This window comes from Frieseomelitta varia, unplaced genomic scaffold (genome assembly GCF_011392965.1).
Source record: "Frieseomelitta varia isolate USP_RPSP 00005682 unplaced genomic scaffold, Fvar_1.2 scaffold_545, whole genome shotgun sequence".
In the NCBI taxonomy this organism is placed as follows: domain Eukaryota; kingdom Metazoa; phylum Arthropoda; class Insecta; order Hymenoptera; family Apidae; genus Frieseomelitta; species Frieseomelitta varia.
Genome location: NW_025110307.1, coordinates 644,027 through 668,562, shown reverse-complemented (window position 1 = coordinate 668,562; position 24,536 = coordinate 644,027). Strand labels below are relative to the sequence as shown.

At 35.1% G+C, this 24,536-nt stretch overlaps 1 protein-coding gene across 1 annotated transcript in view; it reads left to right on the top strand.

Annotated features, from left to right (window-relative positions):
- Positions 1-12,476: 12,476 nt before the first annotated feature.
- Positions 12,477-24,536, top strand: part of LOC122533685 (E3 ubiquitin-protein ligase MIB1-like) — a 64,267-nt gene continuing 52,207 nt past the window's right edge. The window contains exon 1 of the mRNA XM_043663622.1: positions 12,477-12,513. The gene's annotated coding sequence lies outside the window, so the exon portion shown is untranslated. The remainder of the gene's footprint in view (positions 12,514-24,536) is intronic.

The following is a 24,536-nucleotide window of genomic DNA, read 5'->3' as shown; positions in this document are numbered from 1 at the left end:
GTAAATCACAGTGTTGTAGGATTGTTTCAAGATAATATCGAATCGATTTAAAATCAATCATTCCTCGAATAATGATCAAGGTACGTAACAATAGTAACCAATTGAGTTTCGTGACAACTCCTTAACTGAACAGAAGCTCGTTCATTATTCAGGGACCTGATTTCTTTGATGGTTGTTAATCAGTCTCGGTATAAGATCCGCACACGGATTTCACCTATGAATTCCTAGATCCACTCTCGCTCACCCCGCTTGAACCCAGCAGGAGTTGAAACTTCAATCTTGTCTCTGGCTCGAGTTTCACTCGACGACATTTTACTCGGTTTCGGCGAGCAACTTCGGCTTCAACTTCATATTCGACATTCCTCAGCCTTATCTTTGTTAATATATACCACGAGAGTCCGCACTTGGACGGAAGTTACTCGAGAATGAGCACTGAATATTGTGCAACGCTGCAACGTGAAGCTGAAAATTCTCACAAAGAGATATACGTTCGTTACTATTTATTACGAATAAATGCTCCAAGATTAGGGCATAATCGAAATGAACATTCATTCGAAATCTGTCATTCGCTGTGTTATTTTATTTTCTTTCGTGATGGTGTTGAAAAATCAATTGTTTCGTTGATTGTAAATTTATTTGAAATGACATTGTTATTAAAACTAGTGTCCATTAGGGGAGATTGATTGAAATGGGGTTGGGTTAGTTTTATGTTTAAACATAATGTACTTAGGAAATTAATTATTTCGTCATTTCAAATTTTACTAAATAATGCTGTTATTTATCTTTATTAAGGGAGATCAAATAATCAATAGGGTGAAATGGGCCATATCGTTCTTTTTTTGTTTTTTCGTTTTCTATTTTGTAGAACCGTGAAACTGTGATTAGCAAATTAGATATACTTCGAGGTTATACAATTGTATACATATCGCGTGAAAAATTTCAGAAATGTCGAATATTAGAGAGCATAATTGAATGGTGGTTTCGAATATGGGAAAATCCAAGATAACACGGTTTAAAGTTATACTTCTTGCATAAATTTCAGAATACTTGCATACACTAAAACAATCTCCGAAGACTGTACATGTATATATAATCAAATTAGACTGAGGATTTTTTTATGCGAATTCATATTATAAAAATCTAAATAAAGAAATAGAACATCGATTTAAAATTATTTTACGTTTCAAAAGCACTGTATATTTTTGGATATTTTATATATTTTTCTCTTTCAGATTTCCTATAAATGCATAAAAATTTTCGTCTTATATCATAGTACACTGTTAACTCACTCTATAACATCGACTCTTATTCGATATCAATTTTCTAGTCTTCGAGTCTTATCCATTTAATCATTTTTATTTCCATTTCTTTCATATTTTATATTCCTTTCAAAAACTTATATAGTCGTAACGTGTGCATCTCGCGTCGCATATTGTTCGTATTCACGTATTCACAAAAAGAATAGAGAAAACTGAAGGAGCCGCTGGCAACAGATAGCAAATTTGCGCGACTTCTCGAGATCGATGTCGTACGGTTCACTGTCGAATTCAATGTCAAGATTGTTGAACAGTTTACGAGATCCTACAGAGCGTTCTCATCCGGCCGGTCGTTCGATTGTCGTCGTATTCGTTCGTTTTACTATTTTCGTGGACGATCGTCCGCAGCTGTTGCCGCGGACCAGCAACGTAAAACGTAGCGTTGGCGAATGGCCCCTCGACCAGGAAAGGAACCGATTCAGCAAGCGGCTGCTGGCTGGCGTGTCAATGCCTCGAAACAGGTAATAAATCTCACCCGGGGAATATAATTCGACGGGAACAATGTGAAAGAGAAGTTCAATCTGCGCTTGCAAGTTTCGTCGTTCTCCACGTCATTCTCCTGTTACGTACGTATATATGTGCATGTACGTACACAGGGTGTCCCAGCGAAGTTGAGGTGATTCTACATGAAAAAATTAGATCAAAAATAAAGAATAAAAGTTTTTTCGTTTTCGAGTAAAATCGGCTTTTCTCGGGTATTCTCCTTTTGATACAAACGTGATTTACACACAGCATTAATATCATTCGTAACGTTGATTAATTATGAATACCTAATTGTTAATACTTAGAATGAGAATTGATGTTACTACTAACGTGCTACGATAATAGTAACATATATTTTCTAAGAAAAGTATATCGAATTGAACACGCCAAAGGGACTGAAGAGAGGTTGGTGTCCGATGATTTATAGAACGGAAGGGTACGTATGTATCTAGTTGTCCGGTAGTTCATTGGGGATTGTTCGGTGAATAGCGAGATGCGGCTGCAAGATAAATCAAACGGTAAGATGATTCGAAACAGCGTCCGTGGCCGTTGAAACGGAATCGGTGCGGTGTAGTCGCGAGTGACGAGGTGCAAGCTGATTATCTCCTCGCTTCGCTTAAGATTGATACCCGTCTCGTCGTCCGTGTTGCCTCTGCACCGGCAAAACTGCACACGCTCGCCGAAAGCGCATTAGCTGGAATAGCAGAGGATCGGCTGGCGAGTCACACTGGCCGATCAGAGCCGATTGCACTCGCGAAATTCAGTTTCAGGCCGCGCGACTCGGCTGCAGATCTCCCCAACGCCTGCAACTTCCGCATGCGTCATGCATGCGCGAGTTAACGTGGCCACTCTTGCAAACCGGATCGCAAGCTACGGACGATCAATAATTTCATTCGAAACCGGCTCGTGCGCTCGTTCGCAAACGCGATCGAGATATTGTTTCGAGTCTCGTTTCGTATTCCAGTTCTTCCGTTTTTCCTTCTTTTTTCCTCTCTTTTTTTTTTTTTTTTTTTTTTGCTTTTATCCTATCGAAGTTTGTTTTCAATTTGTATAGGCACGTATATGGGAAATCTTTTCTTGATGTTTATTTGTAGTATTTTATATTGTTTTCTGAACGAAATTCCTATTTATTGTTTATCGTCTTCGCAGAATAGCAAGAATAAAATTTGAAAGTTCAAGTGATGACAGTTAAATTAACAATAAAACAGAGACTCCTCTTTCTTCGATTCTGGCTTTAGATCCTTTGATCTAAGATGATGATATAAATCCTGTTTTAAAAGATCTTCAATGATCTGATAGAAATCTGATTTAAGTTATTATTTACAATAAGAATGTGTATAGTAATAAATAATATTTATTAAATATGTATTATTTACTATTCTAGTGAACATTTTTTTTATAATACTCTGTGAGAAATGTCGAAACAAGCTCGATGCAAACAGGATGCAGTTTTATCGGGGATCGAACAGTAGAAACGTTGTGAACGTTTCTAAACGTCTATTAATAGTAATAAATAATATTTATTAAATATGTATTAGTGATAAACATTTTTTTTACAATACTCTGTGAGAAATGTCGAAACAAACTCGATGCAAACAGGATGCAGTTTTATCGAGGATCGAACAGTAGAAACGTTGTGAACGTTTCTAAACGTCTATTAATTAAAACATAAATCAGGATTTTATCGGGCGACGTGATCGTTATTTAATAGAACAAACGATCCATGCACCGTCTCCGGTACACGTATAGTCGATTGCACATTTTGTTTCACAGCAGGATCTACGCGGCTTTACGATGCACGACTTCCGGCGCGTTGTTTTGGAAAAAATCGGATTTGCTGGTTAATCCAGCGTGCATGAAAACGAATTATCGTGTTACTGCCGATACCGTACGAATGAAAGGTTGTTTCTCGATATCATAAGAGATTCGATACACGGTGTTTCATTTGTTATGTGACAAAGACGATAAAAATGTTATTTGAACGGTACAGCATTTATTTTTGCACAGTGTTCTATTTATTGAACGACAAAGATTGTTTATAGATTTATTCGTTCCATGTTATCGAAACCTAATTGTAAGTAAACTTAAAATACAGGAACCTAATTGTAAGTAAACTTAAAATACAGAAACCTAATTGTAAGTAAACTTAAAATACAGAAACCGTGTGAAAATGGAAAAATTCACTGTGTAAGGATTGTCCAAGTTTATTAAGTGGTGCTATATGAAAATCGTGTTATAAGAGAGTTGACTACAATTTATTGAGGATAATGACTTAGAGTTTTCACAATGTTTAACGCAATACTTTTACAGACATTTGTGAAAAATCTATTTTGTCGATTACGAACGATGATATTCGAGCGACGATGAAAATTTTCGAAAGAGGAAAACAAGATTGAAAATGATTTACAGACTATAGAGGAAATCTGAGAAAAATCTGAGGGGAAGAAAAGAGAAGAAAACACGACGAAAATGAGCTGTGTTTCGATGATTTACGATCGCTAGTTCGTCGTGTTGTTAGAAACTTTAAATTCAGGTCGAACTAACATGTTTTTTTGTTTCATAACTCCTAGCTGTTCGTTCGGTTCAGCGAAACTGGTACGTGTGTTTTGTACGTGGCTAAAAAAGCATGCTGGAGTTTCGATGTTTCGAGGAATTTGCCGTTTTCCGGGTTAATTGTTCGGGGACGATCTAGCGCACTGATGCCTTCAAATGATATCCATTCAACGGAAACTTTTGTAATTGATGTGACTGATAAAGAAGTATCTGTCGAAAATTACTAATGGCGCCATTCGTTCTAGACAAATTGAAATTTGAAATTATTTGAGAATAATTTGTACTTTTCAAGGAAGATACTAGAATTTATTTGCGTTTATTTGGCACATATTTAATGGCACCGTTCGTTCTATACAAATTGAAATTTGAAATTATTTGAGAATAATTTGTACTTTTCAAGGAAGATACTAGAATTTATTTGCGTTTATTTGGCACGTATTTAATGGCACCGTTCGTTCTATACAAATTGAAATTTGAAATTATTTGAGAATAATTTGTACTTTTCAAGGAAGATACTAGAATTTATTTGCATTTATTTGGCACATATTTAATGGCACCGTTCGTTCTATACAAATTGAAATTTGAAATTATTTGAGAATAATTTGTACTCTTCAAGGGAGATGTTAGAATTTATCTGTACTTATTTTGAAACTGAACTTATTCCTCATCCTTGATTTGTACTGATCATTTGTTCTTTTTATTTTTATTTCAAACAAAAGATATCTAGCCCTTGCATTAGTCGGTGAATTTTGATCGAGATAAAAATTTTAATCAATTAATGCCCAACTCTGGCGACGACATCAACCAGTGCTCGGTTACATCGGAGTATCTTTTCAATAAAACAAAAAAAAGATACTTTTTAACCTTATTTACGACGTTCGGCGACAAGATATAGTTCGAGGTAAAATCACAAGGTATCCCGTAGGTATCGCTTTACGAGAAAGGTCTCAGTTAATTGGAAGGTAATTAACGACGGTCGTAACTACGCCTTTCTATAAAGATCTGCAAGAAACGCGATCTCTTCCGAAAAGGCGAGAAAACTCGTCGACAAGCGTCCTATTACGACTTAAATTGGCTTTTCTTCTTGGGCCCGGATCTTGATATCTGCCTTATCTGTGGCGAGACTCTTTTTACTTTCGAGGGGAGGGGGAGACGATTCGTGGCTTTATAGGGACACGTTCGAAGAACTTTCTGATCTCCTTTGAAAAAGCTTCGGAAAGGTTTCCTCCTCTTTTTTTTTTTCTTTTCTTCTGTGTGCCTCTGCTTCTTTTCCTTCGGTGCCCGTTGCTCTCTGCCAGAAAATGCAACGTAAGATTCGAATTCTCGCCGCGAGAAACGCTATCAGAAAAGATTTTTTTCTTTAATTCCTTCGGCTTCTCAGCCAGTATCGTTTTGATGCCGGTATTAACTTAGAAAAACCATATCGAAAGGGAAAAAGATAATATACCGATTTACTTCGATTTTTAAATATGAAATGAAATTTAAAAATGATGCGATTGAATTTAAAAAAATTATGCGAGATGTCATTGTTTTTAAGAAAATAGAAATAACCGGACTTCTGATATTGAATGACTCGGTAATCATGGAAATATAAAAAAACATTATAAAAGTATTTCTTTAAAAATATTATTTGGAGCAATGGAAAACACGTCGATTTTCTAAACAATTACTAGATCAGTTATACCATCTAATAGACAAAATATGTAATTTCAACGTGCTAACAAAAATATATAAAATATATAAAATAATTCCAGTTAATATCGATGACTGTCAAAGATCTGAGATTATCCGTTTGATGTATTTATACCTGAAATATTGCCTCTCGTTCATAGTATTTACGTTAGTACACTATTTTCTAGAAGAAAGAAAGTACAACAGAACTCATTTATTATTTGACGACAAATAATTTATAAAATTAGACTTCTCCGGATACTGTATAGATAAGCCTAATCAAAATTAAAAAATATCTTTGTCTCGACTATATAATGTTTTTAAATAAAATATAACAATACATAATAACAATTAATTCTTGGCTCCAGTCGTAAATTACGGAACGTTGAATTATAAAAATGCACATCGCCTGTGTTGCACTCTGTTCCCAATTATCATAAACTCTATCTCCTCGAAGTCTTTAGACTTTTTTTTAGCTTCTAGCCCGATCTGTTTCGCCAATCAGAGCGTAGGCATCAAGAAGGCCGATTAAAATCGTTATTGTTCTACTTATATATATCTGGCTATGCGTTATATCTACCAGTTGATATTCACAGCGAAAGACCTTTTGAATACGGTGGCCGTCTTCTGTCTTCCACTTTTTCTCCGGTTTTATCTCCGTCCCTCTATTATCATTCTCCGACTGCTCCCCCTCCGTGTCTTTCTCCGGTAGCCAGGTCGCGAGGAAACTAATTTAAATCGTAATGGCCCAGCCGGTAGCAGCATGGAGCTACGAGTTTTTGTAAGAACGCCATTTATCTGCCGTGTGCCCGCCTGGCAATTCCGCGTCCGAAATTTAGGAGACCACGTAAGAAGGGGGGAAACAGAGAGAGAAAGAGAGAGAAAAAGAAAGAAAGAAGGGAAATCTCTGATGGCACGATCGTGACAATTGCAATTAAAGAAGAAATCTTTCGGAAGAGATTGTACATGTCACGGTGTGCCGAAATTTCTAGAAGTTTAATTCGCACTACTCGTTTGAAACGTCTCGCGTTTAACTTGTTAATCGAAAATATTCCAGCCGAATGAGAAGTAATTTTAACCCGAAACGGTTAATTAGTAAATTAGTTATAATTAGTTAATTAGTTATAATTTTATATAATATTAATTATAATTTTATATAATAATTTTATATAATATTTATAATAATTTTATATAATAATTTTATATAATATTAATTATAATTTTATATAATAATAATAATAATAATAATTTTATATAATATTATTATAGTATTCGAAGAGTTAAAATTATACGAATGCAATTGCAATTTTTAACAATTAATAAAAAGAAATTGATTGTGTAAGAAGTATAAACTGTGAATGAGGAGGAAGGGATATTTACACAACTGATTTGTAATTGCCAACTTATTTCCAACATAAGTTTGTATTTTGAAAAAATAAGATTCAATTGACTCAGATTTTATTGATATTCTCTACTGCCAAGTGTACATCGTCGCCACGCGATTATTCGTTTAATATATACATGATAAAAGCAACTGAAGTGCCATATTTTCTTTTCAATTTGTAAGCACTTACAACGACAGCTGGGCGATTAAAATTGAAAGTTCCCGTTTTTTACTTTATACTATTTCGTTGTTTCGATAGATAGTGACTAACTGAAGATGGATTGGCTTCATCGATCAACGAAACACCGTACGAGTGTGACTAGAAAGTTGGTTAGTTGAAAAAATATATGTTTAATTGGTTTATAACGTAACGAGAATACATTTTAAAAGTGAGACACATGTATTTTCGTTATTGGCCGAAATGGTCACGTTCATATGCAAATCTGCATCTTCATTCGTCATTTAGGTGGTAGTCGGTCAATTATGATCAGATTCAAAATTTCATCATTTGAGACTCCTAAGTTACGACTGAAAATGTAGACGTTCGATTTGCATGTGGATGTGATACACTCTCGATCAATAATGATATACCTCTTCTTTGAAACTGAGTCACAATATGTGTTCCTGTTATAAACCAATCAGATTTCTATTCCTTCTATCAACTTTCCAAAATTCGTATGTTGATTTCTCGGTATTGGATATATTGTTGATATATATGTGTATCTCTTGCTATTCAGTTAGTCTTTAACGAAACGCCAAAGTGTAAAGTAAGATTTCTGTGAAGCACTAATGTGAAGCAAAACTTTTTCTCATTTTAATCGCCGGTTATTCTTACACGAAAGTGCTTATAAAAAAAAAAAAAAGAAAAAAATGAATACGTCAAAATTTGGAGAAGCTTTTCTAACGTTTATGTTGCGCGAATATATATTTGAGAAAAATGTATTCTTGGTAGCAGCGAAAGTCAAACTAAAGTTAAATTGTGATATAACTCCAGCAGCTGTTCGCGGATGGTTTCAGTTATTCAATTCGGAAGGTAAAATACTTCAACGTTGCAGTAAGTCTAAGGGTTACAAAATACAGTCGCAAAAATTAAATGCATGGTTCCATCCTACTGACACATTTCTCTCGTCTATGTGCAAAGAATTAATATCGTTTCGCAAAGATTTAAAATTGTTTTGCTATATTGAAAAAACACTGTATGATGAAATGTGGGTTTCGTATACTGAAAATGGTTATAAATTCGAACGTCGGTATGAAATTACAGAGAGTTTAGAGAATAAACAGTTTTTTGAAGTTTGGTGGGAAACAACAGGCAACGCTTCTTACATGTTCCCAAGTATAGAAAATATTACAATTGAAACATTTTGTTTCACAATTCAAAATTTACGTGTACATTCGTATTTATTTCAGAAGTCAATACACATAAAACACATTTTTCTCATAGATAGCAGAAATCCACTTTTTTCTGCAATACAATCAAATTTATGTAAAGATTATAACATTCTTGCATTGCCGCCGAATATTTCAGACATTGCGCCAATGAATCATCCCTTCGATAAATTATATAATCAATTTCAAGAATTTCTTAAAGAAAATAATTGTTCGAATCTAGGAATTATACCACTAGCATTTAGACAATTTTGTACTGAAAATTTAAATCTCTTTGATTCGGTATTTGATGATTTCTGTACCTGTTGCATACTGTATGAGAAACTGCATTAGCGAGAGACGTATGTATTCAGTATTAAAATAATTCTAACTGCAATTGTCTGTGTTAAGTATTTTAATTTTATTGTACGTTGTCCTTTCAGGCGTGAATTTATATGACGCCTCAAAAATTGTACAAATGAAGAAACTTGCCAATAAATCAGAAGAGAAAGGATATTTCTTTTGCCAATTTCATGTTCGAATGATTTCCAAAAATTATGTTTGTCTATTAAGTACGTGATAAATATGACAACTTACGGCAGTACGAGTGATGAATGATTGAAATGAATGGAGTCTGCTTCAGCATTATTTGCAAGAATGCAGAATACATGTAAAAATTAGTGGAATTAGAGGTTTAGCCATATATCGTGCAAAATTCATTTCCACGACTGTTTTCGTGGAAATGTATTAGATATATGTGATTTTAAAAATAAAGAATAAAAGTGTATTTTTATTGCCATCCTCTCGTTCATTTGCTTAAATAAATAAAATTTAGTTAATTTAGTTTATTAGTTAATGAAATTTGTTTCTATTTGAATTTAAATGAAGGAAAGACTTTTCGGTTTGTCGAAGCTCAAATAGCTTTCGCAAGAAACGAAAAAACCGTGGTCGAAGCATTCTTCGTCGAATCGCGAGGCGGTTATAACAATCGTAATTAAATACACAAAAACTTTCTAACTTAAGAAGTTACTCGGTAAATCCAAAATATTATGATTGAAGCCAACGGTTCGTATCATGGTTAATAACTTTTGTTGTCATTCCCGATCGACGTCCTTGTTCTGTTTAGCGTTTCTAAGAACGATTGTATCATCCACAATAATATTCGAATTTCGCTGCGCAAACTCTTCCGGATGAGGGCAATCGAACGGCCCGCCAACTTCAAATTCATTGGTTGCGACTTGCTAGTCAAAGTCTATAAAACAGTCCCAAGACAGATATACGTCAGAGAGAGAGTCGAAAAATACGCATAGATGTACGCAATTACGACAGAAATACAGCTGTAATCCACTTCTAATTTGGAATGGATCATTGATTAGGGGAAACGTTCCGTTTAACGTCTCCGTGCGACATTAAGTTCGAGTGCAGACAACTCGTTTGAGCCAGTCGCAACCGTAAGCGGACACGATTCAACGATAGTTCATCCTCGTAATAATCAACGTTTTGCGATCACGTAAATAGTTCAATTGTCTAAAATACGACCAATTAATTACATAGGTTAAAAAACAGATATTTGTGTTATCCAATTATACGAGTCATAATTAAATCAAACTGAACACGTATCATTGTCCAATATAATATAATATAATTATCTAGTGTAAATTGTGTAAAGTCAGCCGCGTAAATTGCATGCAAAGCATTTCATTGTTTTACAGATTATTATCAGCTCGCGTTCCCCTTTAATTATCCATTTAAAACCGGAAATTTACGTGTATCGTCCAACAGTTTTGTTCACCTAAGCGTAGAGGTGTTTTACGAAATCAATATTGTTTTCCTTTTTATTCGGTAATCGATTTAATTTATTAATTAATTTAATTTATACTCAAAGAATTGGATTCTCTTTAAATCGTGAAATTTTCCATTCCAAATAATTAAAATAAAACATTTTACAATCACGTGCGTATCATGATGGTATATATATATATTATTATATAATATAAACTGTTTATATGAAGAGTAAGGGGAAAAAACGAGGAATATTTTAGCAAATTTTTTTGTGACAACTAGAACCATAAAAGTATCGAACATAATTTATTACAACATCTAAACTATCTTCGTAAGATAAAGTTGAATATTTTATGTACTAGTACACTAAACTATTGAAATTCAATTTTCTCTAAAAAAATTATTTTGTAACATTCTCTGTTTCTTTCTCTCAACCTTCACAACGAGATCATTTATTGTTGCAAGATGTAAGAAATTACGTTATAAATGAACAGTCAAATAAATCTGATTCGATTGTCTGTATGATATAAACAATAGTCTTGCTTCTGTTATTACTTGTAATATTCAAATTACAAGAATTGTGTGTCAGTATGGTTTACGAAAAATTAGCTCGTCAAGGGTGCCAGAACCAATTCTTGGACGATCTGTTTTTCCAAAACACGATTCGGCTGGACTACTGCTAATTTCCAGCAACCTGGCAAACGTGTCCTGAGAATTCTCGATGACTGTGTACGACCAAAGTCTCACAGGAGTACCAGTATGCTTGCCAAGCACTTGGATAACGTCCTTCAGCAAATGCAAGCCCTACGAAGAGCCAGATGGTTCCTGTGTCCGGGATATGCAACTTCAAAGATGTTTAAGTACCTGGAAATTCCCCTTGGAAAATCAAATTTTGATGTTATTGATTTTGATCGATTTTCACCTGTTTTAAAAGTAAAAGAATATTCCCATTCAGAGTCATCGATTTTTGGACAGAAAGTTGGATGAAAAATTGTTAAGTCATTAGATCATTATTCTGGTGGTTTCTCTGAGCTAAACGAAATTAAAGCCATATGATGTTTTTATTTGAGAAAATAATTATTCAAATATGTTCCATCATCGATCTATAAAAAATAAGCGCAAAGATTCTTTTGACATATTTTCTTTGCGCAATTTCATTACAGGGATCGAATGAAACTGTTCAACTTTTCAATTAGTTATAAATTAATTGTAATTTTCCAACTATTGTCTTTTCTGCTACTAGGAAATGCAATGCATTCACTAAATCTTTTATTCCATGCTTCTTTGCGCAAATTTATTTTCTCGGTGGTAGAAAAAAATTCCATTTAAAGAGGAATGCTTGTTTTACTCTGAAAAAGAAAAATCGTGTAGATTTTCTACGAAATGTTACCTCCAAGATGTGAAGTTGGAACATAAATCATTCGGTGAATTTTTAAATATTTGTATACGAGGAAGAAAGTTACAATTGACAAATTGTTAATAAAATAAAACGATTATATAAAAATCGTGATTTATTTTCTTTACATTTTCTTTTATATCAGTATTTTTTCAGTATTCTAATCAGTATCTTAAGTTTTAAATTTAATGCTAATTAAAAAATATATTTTTAACTTTTATGTTTTACTCTAAAATTAGTACTTTTTTCAAAAGTACTTGACAATCCAAAACTTTTAATCAAATACAAAATAACTGTTAATATACGAAATTAACTTGAAACAGAAAAGAGATAATTTAAACATTAAATGTTCAATGAAAGTTAACAGTTTCATTTCGATCTCTGTCGAAAAGTTACCTTTTCCCCATCTTTTTTTACGAAATTTACAAGTATGTGTAATAAAATAAATATTCGTAAGTAATCATGTGTCTGTCGTAATAATGTATTAACCACATTCCTTTCTATTTTGTTACAGGTACGTGATTTCCATCTAAACTATTTACTATACAGTAATTCTTTGGGTGAGTGAATCATTTAACTACATATTTAATCGACAAAATTATCGTCATTTTAATAAAATAACAGTAGGATACTAAATCAGAAAATTTGCTCAGATTTATTAATTAAGCGTTGAATAAGTTTAAATAATTGAATAATTTTGAACAGAGAGTTCATTAAACTAGGTAGAATTGATTCAATTGTATTTCATTTTCTAAACTCTTCCGTGAAATTGTGGAAAAACTTTGTCTCTTTATCCCGGCGAAATATTTTTGCCAAAAAGGTGTCTTTGAAAGAAAATTGTTCGCGATCAAATCGAGTAATGCCACTTCATGCTTCATCCATGATTGTATAATGAATTCCACGTGGTAGACTGAAAGTCGTATAGTTTTGTTTGTCAAAATATTTGAGAATTTCGAATTTCGTAAATCTTCACGATAATCAAAATTCTTTTGAATGGCTGCTTTCATTCCTACGATCGACTTATTCTAGAAATTTTCATTCTATCTTTCGAACTTAATTTTTTTCTATAGAATCATTCTCTTCTCGGTTATATTGTGAGAACTAGGACACCCTGTGTATAAGGGTGGCTTCTTTGTAGCTGATTCAACGTTCGGCTCGATTTAATGCACCATAAAACGATCGTGGATATAGATTCTTTCTGAATTTCGCGATGGAGTCATACTTCACGGAAACGATGTCGTCACTAGCAGGATAAAAGCTCCTCTTCATTGTTCCGCTTCCATGGGGGTGATCAAATACTTCACCTGAGCAACGTCTTTGCGTCGATTCAACGAGAACTGTCATTTTTGTTCTGGCCATTCTTTTCGTTCGAGCCATTCGCCCAGAAATCGTTCAATGTTCGCAAAAAGAAAAAAAAAAGAAAAAAAAGATCGCAATGAATGAACGCTGCATTTGCACAGTCTTACCTTACAATTTCTTTTCTCAATTCTCAGTAAACGTTAGTCAGATATAAAATCACTGAAGTAATTACATATATATCTGTATTCACTAGTGTACAGTTCGAAGAATTAAAATTGAAGATTCAAATTCATGTTCCATAGGGCCACAATTCTAGTAGTAAACTTCGACCTTTAACTTATTTATTCTTTGCTCTTTAAAAATACGTAGATCTAAAGAAAAAAGAAACGATTTCTTCTCTAATTCTTCCATAACGAAGAGAAGAAATATATTGTTCTGTGTCGTTGGTTATCGAGAGTTTTGACCACTATGCCACCGTTTGAACGAGCCGTTTCAAATGATAATAAGGGATCGGAAGTCGAGGAAAGAGCAAAGAGAACCTGGCGAAAGAATTTTCCGAAAGAAATCACTAAGCTTGGCTCATGGTCGAGAAGTGAGAGAGAGAGGTGAAGAGCCGGTGGTCGCGTATCGCGAAGGTGTAGAACGTGGGACGAAGGTGGGAGAGGGCGTCCGCATAAACCGGATGTCCCCGGCTTCCCCAGGCGGCGTAATATCGTAAAGCCGATTTCAGTGGAAAAAGGGTGGCGTTGCTGGCCCGCTTATACCCTTCAACGACCGCCGTGTTTGTACGCGTGGCTGTGTAGGTGGAATAAATTTCGTGGCAACAATTCGACAATCCCGCTCCAATCGGAAGGGATACACGGCCGGAGATCCTCCCCTGGATGTAGTCCTGGACCCAAACGATCCACCTTTATCGGGATCCTGGCTGATGGATTCGGCCCCATTCTGCCCCAAATCTATTCCGTTTTATTGCCTTTCTGATACATAAATTTTTATTCAATTTGATTTGCCACCATTGCTATGGTAATACGGCGCGAAGAGATGCACACGCGTATTCCCTTTAGGCCGGTCTCACACGGAAATGTATCGCGATATGTGTGTGTGTGTATGTATTTGAAACATAGAAAATACCATTCGCAACGAAAACGTTTTTAGTTTATGTATATAACGGTGCGATAATGGTTGTACTTGTTTCTTGTAACTTTTCTAAAGAGATGATTTTTTTCAAAAATATATTTTAATATATTTATAAAGACCCGACGCAGATTCATTTGGAAGAACAGAAACATAAAGTTTCAAACAAAAGAGCTTTGTATCTTCGGGATTTTTTATAAACTGCTCGTCTGCATCGGGCTTAACAGCAAATGTACGTATATGCCTGTGTGTGAGCATCGTGCGAGCCTCGGTGTGTATTTTTGCAAAAACGAATGACAAAAGACTTCGGCGAAACGAACGCAGAACGAAAGACAGTCAACAAGCGATTCTGTGAAAGATCTCTGTCCCTGCATTTTATATTATTTTATTACATCGTTCCTTTCTTCAATTTTCTTTATTAAATTCTATTATTTAATTACTTATTTCACGATGTAACATTTATATCTGCTTTCTCGAAGAATCCACTTTCGCGTTTGATAAATGAAAATATTTCATTCAAAGATACTTTAATTTCTGAATGTACGTATGTTTCATACGTAAGTGTATCACGATATATAATTCGCGATACATACATACATATATGTATCTTCGTGTGAAATATTCCTTATTTTTCCGAACACTCTCTCTCTCTCTCTCTTTTTTATTTTCTGAGCTCTTTTCTCCTCGTAGATTTCCCTCTTCTGTCGAGTTCTTTCGTACAATCATTTTGAATCGTCATCATCGTTTTTTCTCGGTCTAGTACCCAGGCGCAGTACCAAGTTTAACGATTATTTGAAAAGTCGATTTTGGCTCTTTCTTTCTCCCTACGTTCCAGATGGGCGCCGAGGTCGTTAAAAGGGCTCTAAAGCAAATCGTCTGATTTCCAGATCACTCGAGAATAATTTTATGGTTTTTCGATGCACACGCTGTGTATTTAGAACTCGTAGCTTCGATTTCAAACATCGTTCAAATATTTTTGCACGATACACATGTACATGTATATGTATCAGACTGTTAGAAAATACGTAACGAAAGTTTACGTAAGAAATATTTAAGTAATTGCATTAAATGTAAATTTTTTACTGCTATAATTTCGTTGCGAAGAATTTTGTTGCGAAGAACTCGTCAAAATTTTCGATAATAAATTTCTTCATTTTAAAATGTTCATCGCTTTTGTTAATTACGAACTGACAACGACGAGAGAATATTGGAATAAATTTAAATTTAACGATTAGAATAACAGAATTAAAATAAAATATTTAGAATGTACATTACAATTTCTTTTTTTTTTTTTTTTATTGATAATTAATGAAGATCCAGCATCCACCAGACGAAAGATAAAGAATAGCAACCATAAATTCATCGGTGACCAATAGATTCATTTCCTCATTTAATTATTAATTACTAAAAATAGTTCGATTTAATCCTCACGATTGTGTGAGAGATGCAGAGGTATAAATAGCGTTGTCAGAGAATACTAAGAAGCTCGGCCAAGCAGCTTGTAATAAAATGTTAATTCTGTTACGGTGGAACGTTTTTCTTTCGTTGAAAATACATCCGCGCAATATTTTACGTTTCTTTCTAAGATCATCGTTAGTCTGCCCTGTTGAAAATCTCTTACAACTCCTCGTTCGAACTTTCAAGAAAAACCTTTCACGTCGCTCTTCAAGTTTTTACATCCCCCCCTCCCCTCCCCTCTCCCGCGATACTGTTGCTTTTTCAAATTACGAGAACTGAAATAACAGCATTTATTACCATACATTACCACCACCTCTCTGCTCTCTTTCTCTCTCTCTCAACGTTGTTTCAACTTTTCAACCTTTGAGCCTCGCGCGAGAGTGTTTTCCTGTCCCACAATTTCCCCTGTACGAACTATCGGCGCACACGACAATAAAACGATCCTTTCACTTTTGGCAATTAATCATTCGCCGCTCAGTTTCGCAACACCGTGTCAGTTTCCCAAAGTTCGAATAATGCGAGTGCTTTGTTTTTACGGCTCGCGGCGCGGTATCGAGTAGCAAGAGTTTTGCAATCGGTCGTCGGTGAACTTATTGCTGATAATATTGACTCGCGGCTGTTTGAACGCGAATATTGTTGTACTTTAACCCTTTCGCCGATGCTTGTAAAATCGAGGGGACACGTAGAAATTGTGCACGTGTTGCGCTTCGCAAAACGGGATTTCAATATTTTTGTATTTTTTTATCATTGGCATCTCTAGATATTTTGTACACGTACATTATATTACAGACTCGATCGATGCATGAAAAAGTATATAATTCTATTTAAAAACGTGGGGATAATCTAAGTCGAACAACGATATATCGTTCTTAATTACATTAATTTGTTCCTTCTGTTTCTTATTGTGTCTCCTTTTCGAATTTTGTAATTCGAAATAATTTTTTTTTTTTGCGAAATTTCTACACTTCTTATCAAACTGTATCAACTTCTGGTTAAAACGATGTAAAATCTCGGAAATGAAACAAATTTGGTAACCGACAGCAAGTTTCATTTCAAACATTTTTTCGAATAATGAATAATCGCGAGTAATTTTAAATAAAAATTAATCTCCCTCCCCCCCAGAAAAAAGAAAACAGATTACAGTCGAAGTACACCTGCTTATACCATCTGGCAAAAAAATAAAGGCAAAAAAATTTCGTCTGATCTTGTTACAATAATAAATGGTCAGTAAGGGAAGATCAGTTGCTTTCCATTCGTCTTAAATCGATATCGACAACTCTATCTAAAATTTATATTCATATTTCGAAACGAAAATCGTAAACTTCTCGATGGAAAAACGCCGTCACCCGCCTGCAGCGGTAATATTTGGAAGGCAGGAAGCAGGAGGACCTTCGCGATAGATCGAGTTTGGATGGCTGCCCGTGAAAATTCGTGACTGCCGCGGAAATTTCGGTCTCTCGATTTTCAGTAGACTCGCGTCGGTCGGTGTTTATCGGAGCTGGGCCGTTTCCCGTATGCGGCTCACGAAACAACCCTTACTTCTTGCTCCCCTGCGCAAGAACGCCAACCCTGACGCGCGTTGCACGTGACCTGCGAATAGCGATGGCGCCAATACCTTCGTAGACCGATACAATATCCTACGTGAAACGTATTTATTAATATCCGTGGCCGCGTTCATTTATCGTAACCTCTGTTGCAATAACAGTTGTAGGTTACGCTCGATCCGAGTGTTGGGGGAAAAATTTAATCAGCGGAAATTCCACTTTCTTCGATTAGAGACGTAGAAATAGAAATAGAAATAAAAATTTTAATGGAAACAGAGACAACAGAAGTCTATTAAATAAAGATAGACATAGAAATCGTTTAAATCATCAAGGGGATACTGTCATTCAGAGACGATATTGCATATGAAAAAAAAAGTGTGAGATTATTGTAGGTTGTAATAACATGTATCGTAATAATATAAATACAGAAATTATTATAAATTACAATATATAGATCAAGGGTTTTTGAAGTTTTGCTTCTTATCCCTTGGTTGAGAGGTTTTAAATCAAACGAAGCACAACAAAGAATTGTGAAACATTCGATTTCTTTTTTCTGAAACGATTATGATAGAACATTTTGACCAAGGATTGCGTGTATGAACAATTTTTGGTCCCGTCGCTAGTGATAGCTTGCGCGAATGCGTCGCGAAAAAGGGCAGAAGATGAGAAAGGATGAGGAGAGCGTGAGGTACGTGACACACATTGCCTGTCCTTCGAGAATCTGCAGCTAAAAAGCTTTCTCGTCCCCCGTTTGTCGTGACTCTGTTGCCAAAATGTTGAAAAGAAATCTAATCTTCTAGATTAAATCTCTAATTCACGTTTGTTCCCAGGGGATCCTTTTCGATAGACGAAACTAATAAAACGATTCGATACAGTATTGATTCGATGTCGATAATAATTGATACAGAGAAACCAAAATTTTAATACATACCGATACTTCTAATTAAGTATTTTCATGTCGAACTGATTGAATATCTTACGTTTTAATTTCGCAATTAAGATATATACTGTAATCTTAGATAAATGGAATAAAATTCAACACTATTGTCAGGTGAGAAAATTTCGTGAATTTTGTTTAGAATGAGCAAATATTCAGGGGTATTCGCACGATTGTCTATTTAGACTAAGACTCGACGAATGTCAAGAGCAAAGTGGAGAAGGAAAAAAAGGCAGACGGAATAATTCCTGTTTCGACAGATCTCTCGTCGTTTTTTTTACAAGCTTCCCCGGGGAGCGGGGAGATTTTATAGCATCCCACGCGCTAAACGGATAACCCGGCTTTGCGTTGCTTACGCTCGCCGCAAATATAGGAGTCTAGTTATATTTATTTGCGTTTAATTAATGTTGCCGGAGCGTTGTCGTAAAAGCACCGAGTAGAATTAGCAACTTTCCAGAATTTGATAATCTGATATTCTAATTTAAGCTCGAACATAAATTTCGCGATATACAGCACCGGCGTATAATGAAATTTGCTCGGAAGAGAGGGCAGCATCAGCGAAACGATTGCGAGGAAATTATTTGAGAAAGTTTCCGTAGGCTCGCTTCTATTGTTCGTTGCTCTCTGTGTTTTACTTTTACTTTTGTTATCGGAGTCTCTTTTTTTTTTCTTACGACAGAGCAGAACTACCGACGACCGAAGTATAAAACTTGTGTCAGGGAAATAAAGGTGCAAGGAACAGGGGAAAATTTATAACACGATAAACAGCACGAGTTCTTATTTGGATATTTTGTGGAAAAGTCACTTGTTGATAAATCTCTAGAAATACGCGAGTCGTTGTGAATTTATAAAATTTATAGGAACTGATTATTTTGCAATGCGTGACGTATGGGAAATTAAATGAATCCTTTACAACTATTGATTAAATTAAGGCAATCGAAACAATTTTGTTTCCATTTTATAACTTTATTACGATCAAAACGGAAGATGTAGCTTGCATAATTTAAAAAAATTTCGAACGTCGATTGAATTTGTATGGAGCGAATGCTCATTCGATGAAGCAGCAGGCAATGGCCAACTGGCGTTGAACAGCTATTTATTAATTGCTGCTCTAAAATCGATTCGAACTAGCGTTAAAGTCATCCCGAAAATAACATGTTCGGCAAAGTACTGAAAGCGGTATCGAGGAGAATCGTCCCATTAGGGAACTTTACAGTTGAACTGTATTTCAATAATCGATTATTAGAAACGTCGATACAGGCCGAAACCATCGACATCTGCTGCTTCTGCGAAATCGCGGCCCCGATATCCGTCCGTGTAACGATGAGTCACACGTATCGATATTCAAAATAGAGATACAATCGAGAGAGAATTTTCGAAATCTCAATTTTCAGTGAAACAACGATCTTTGCAAATTATTTTAACGAAATGGAATTTTTTTAGAAATTTCAATTTTCAGTGGAACGGCGATCCTTGTAAATTATTTTAACGAAATGGAATTTTTGGGAATCTCGATTTTCAGTGGAACGACGATATTTTTAAATTTATTATCAAGCGCAATTTTTTAACGCGAGATGTTTTGAAATTTTTTATATAATTGATACTTTGAGTTAACAGTTTCTTCTGTATTGTGATTCTTTCTTGATATCATTATCTTTATCATTCTGTTTTAATTCACACTGGATCAGCAGTTTTTATAAATTGTAAATTATTAATTACAATATTAAATACATATTTATATATTATAATGTGTATGTATACGTTAATATATAATATATATATTACAATCAAAATTTTTATACAAGTATCAATATATGAAATTGTACTTTCTTTTCTATTGTGATTCTTTCTGTTCATAGTTTTTTCATATCTTTAGTTCCTTTATCAGTCTCTCTCAGTTCTTTTTCTTCTTTTGAAACAACAATAAAAACTTATTCAATAAACTTATTCAGAAATTAAAAAAACATATTCAATTCCATTTCACTGAAAAAAAGGACTAAAAGACTTAACATTTATAATTATTCAACATTTTTTATAGGAAATGCAACACCCTGCGACTTGTATTCTCATTTTATGTATCTGTTATTTAATAATCGATGATAACGATCGACACTTAAATCCTCCACGTTGATCAGCTTACACAGAGTTTCGCCCATCTCTGATTTCCATTCGTCAATTTCCGAGAGTAGAAAATCGAGACGAGGTGGGCGATGAATTTCCATTCGAAGCCCTACGCTCGCGTTCTCGAAAAAGCGGCGCGCTGAACTCCTCGTAATGTCCGTGGGTCGGGGTTCGCATCGCGGGAAGTTGGCCTCGGATCTCGTCAGAATCGATCAGCAAATAGCACTTTCCGCGGAAAGTGGCTCGAAGGTGGATAGAATTCTCGGAGGGAGGGGGCCAGCACGTAACGCGATCCATTCTGTAGCCCGGCATCGTGGACTAGGGTCACGATGTGCCTGGTAGATTATGCATAACGTGCATGCATATATGCATCAGAGAAGACGCGTATCGGGTCGACAGGTGCGAGCTACGGATTTTCCGATGCTGCGGCCTCCGCAGCCCGGCCCCCTCGACTTCCGGCCCGACGAGAAATCGCCGACGCGAGAAGAACGTCCACCGACCTAACAAACTAGACCCGGAGCCGGAATTTTCGGGCGAACGGAGTGAAGAGAGGTGAAAACGTAAAGGGGAACGATGCGAGGACCGTATAAAGGCGAATAAGGGAGTATGAGGTGGCGCCGCGCCAACCTGCTCTCTTTCTCACAGCTTTTCCATATCCATCCACATTTCCTCTGTAAATGTACGAGAACGTTTGATGGAGATTTCGGTTAGATTGAATTATTTGTTTGTCGCTTGGATTCGAATCGTCGGAACGTTTGCAGCAGGCAACCACATTTTGCACATTTCTTTTTTTTTCTTTTTTTTTCTTTAATATCCTGTTTTATTGTAAAAGGAAAGAATGTCGTCTTTTACTCGGTGCTCGAGTAGGAACGTTAGTTGACCACAAGTTTTATGGCTGTCTGATTTTTTTTAGTCGCTGTTCTTGTTTGTTTAATAAAATTGTCTGAAAGTCGGGTTAGGTTGTATTCTTATTACAGCACGTACAAGTACTGAATATATTAAATTGTAACAAAATATATTATATAAAATAAAATATATAAATAGAATAGTTTTGATATTCTAATCTAATTCTAATCTAAAAATGTTTTCGAACAAAATTATATTAATTAAAAAAATCGTAGATTGTAATTCAAAAACGAATTATATTAATACAGGATTGAGTAATTGAAATAACACATTCATTATCACTTCGTTGAATCACTTTTTTTCTAATTTAAGAATATGATATAGAAAATATACAATTTAAAAAAGGATAAAGTGAAAAATTGATTTCAAAATTTAAATTGATTTCGAGATTTTGATTTTCTTTTTTTCTTTTTTTTTTTATTTTAATACAAACATGCGTTAATAAAAAAGAAGAGAAAGAACATCTAATTATTAAACGCAGCACGTGTTAAGTGCACGATGCTTGCAGAAAACATTCAAATAACGTTAAGAAGGGTAATTATCATAAATTTATGCGGTTACGTATTCAAATTAGATATTCAAATTGGCTGTAGTAGTTAAATGCAAATTTTAGTACTTGGCACGTATTTACTGTTACTTGAAGAGCGCTCTTGCACCCAGTTTCGTACCTTATTAACCAGCGACACCGTTTTGTATATTTAGTTGAAATTCTCCCATGTGTGAGGCTGCGATTTCTCTTGGCATTTCAAGTCATTTATGGACAAAACGATTCTATGTTAAAAAAATTTAATTACATATTATATTTATTTTGAATTGAATTACATATTATTACATATTACCTATTAACATTCATATACAATATATTATTATCACAATATTTTCTATTTAAATAAAAATTAACAATTTTTCCCCGTGGTTATAATTAAAAAACATATACACATGTACATATGAAAAGGAAAAGTCTTTTTATTGGAGATTACTTAAGAAAATATTTCTATGAATTTTATTTCGTATTTATTTTGTACTTTATTATTATTTCTGATGCAGATTAGTGGTAATTAATAACATTAAATCAAATTAAATATTCCACAATTAAGCGGTATAAGATCTAAATTTCTATGGCTCGCAATCGAGTGGTATTAGTTAAGGATTAATTTACATGTGAATAAAGACACATAATTCAGTTTAGAATTCGAAACATGCAGAAATAAAGAAGGCGTTATTCTTTTGGAAAAGATCAAGTTTATTTCTCCACCCTTATTTCGATACATATCGCTTTTTTAACCCGTTACCGATGTACCTAACCTTACAAATAAACAAAATATTTGCATCATGTAATAAAGTGATTGTCGAAAGAAACATTTATTTTATAGGATTAGACACGTAGTATATACAAGTGGAGATAATAAACTAGAGAAACGTTGGACCAAATGAAGTGATTGCCGAAATAAAAGGTGACTGTATCGAGAAATAAACTTGATCGTCTTATCGTCAAAGACGCCTTCTTTATTTTTGCACGGAATTCTCGAACAGCCCTCGTTTGTTTTGATCTCAACGAACGTGCCCAGCAACGTGTAATTCGGTAGCAACACACGATCCTCGGAATCAACGATTTTATCATCCTTTTCGAAGAGAGCCGTTAATTCTATATATTGTGCCGGTTCCTAGAGGAGGAGGTTCCAGGAATGTTATACAGCAATGTATTTAATGCGAGCGGTTACTGTCAGTCGACTATTCGGCGAGAATTCCTGCCTGTAATTTCGTGTCTTATTAACCGTCCATGGTGTCTGATATATTTTATTCGAATTTTCCAGCCGGCGCGCGTATAGCGTAATATACTGACAAAGGTACGTATGATATAGCGCGCGGACATTTGCCAGAGAAATTACCAGCAGCTCACTGCAATGTGCACGGGAATATTTCATCTTCGCTTCATCGGCCGTGGCAGCGACAAGTATTTAATTAAATAATATACCTACGCCAGTCCTACGCCGAATCTCCGACGTAAAAAAATCCGTGGGAAAAATTTCCCGAGCCTAATTAAAAAGAAAATAAATCCAATGTCTGAGAAACGAGAGACACGAACAACATTCCAAACAGATCACCAGACGGGTCCATGTCCAGAGCGAAGGAGATCGAAATGGAGGAATGGCGAAGGGATGCAGAGACAAGGGTTGGAGGAGAGAGAAGAGAAAAGAAAGCAGCGAATCGTCCTCGTTCACGCGGATAGGCCGTGATCAGGGACAAAGGGAAGACATTCTAGTCGTCAGGGACAATTCAATAAGGTCGACGGAGTGTGGATTTTTCTGATTAGCCGGCAAAGTTGGACGGCCGGTGGCGCGTGATCGTCCTGCTGAAACGATCGCCGCGGGATCTAAGAGGCCGCTGCGCCTTTGTCTTATTTTAAAACTCACCTTCTCCACTCGGCCATTCACGTCATGCCCCGGGAAATGCACTCAACACCTTCGGCACGAACACACAAAGTTTCAATCGGTGTTGGAGCGCCGCTCCGTGAGCTGCTTACCGGTTTTTTTTTTTTTTTCCAAGTTCGCTTCTGTAACCAATAAAATCGATTCGAGGCCTACACGTATATACACGTATCGATGGTCGTATCCAATGCGTCGGCAAATCGTCGACTGGCAATCAACGGCGATCGTTGGACAGGTTTTCGCCATGTGAAAATGAAAAACCGTTCTCTAGCGAGTTAAAAAACATCGGTTTTTTTTTTTTTGGAAATATTTTTATGCCTATGGTATGTGTTTTTATTATAAAATGGATGTGAAAAAGCACACTCGAAGATAAAAATTTATCGATAGGAAATGGACACTTAAATTATCTCTCCTGTGAATGAACACTAATTCTCTTTTGGAGGATCCAAGCTTTGCGTTCTTCAGTAGTATTTATCTTGATGACTTTGAATTTTTTTGACAAAGATCAGAATGTTTATTCATTGTTCGTTCATCTCTCACAGAACGTATAAACATTTAGCAAAATCGACGAACTCTTACAGTTCAACAGACAAAATCTGTTATTTATAATAGAATAGTACAATTTTGAAAACAAACTCATCATAAAATCATCAAATGCATCTCAGACGTGCATGTAGACGTCAATGTAATAAAATTTACTTACTTAAATTTGTAGGACAAAAATAGTAGGGTAAATTTTCTGTTAAAAAATTTGA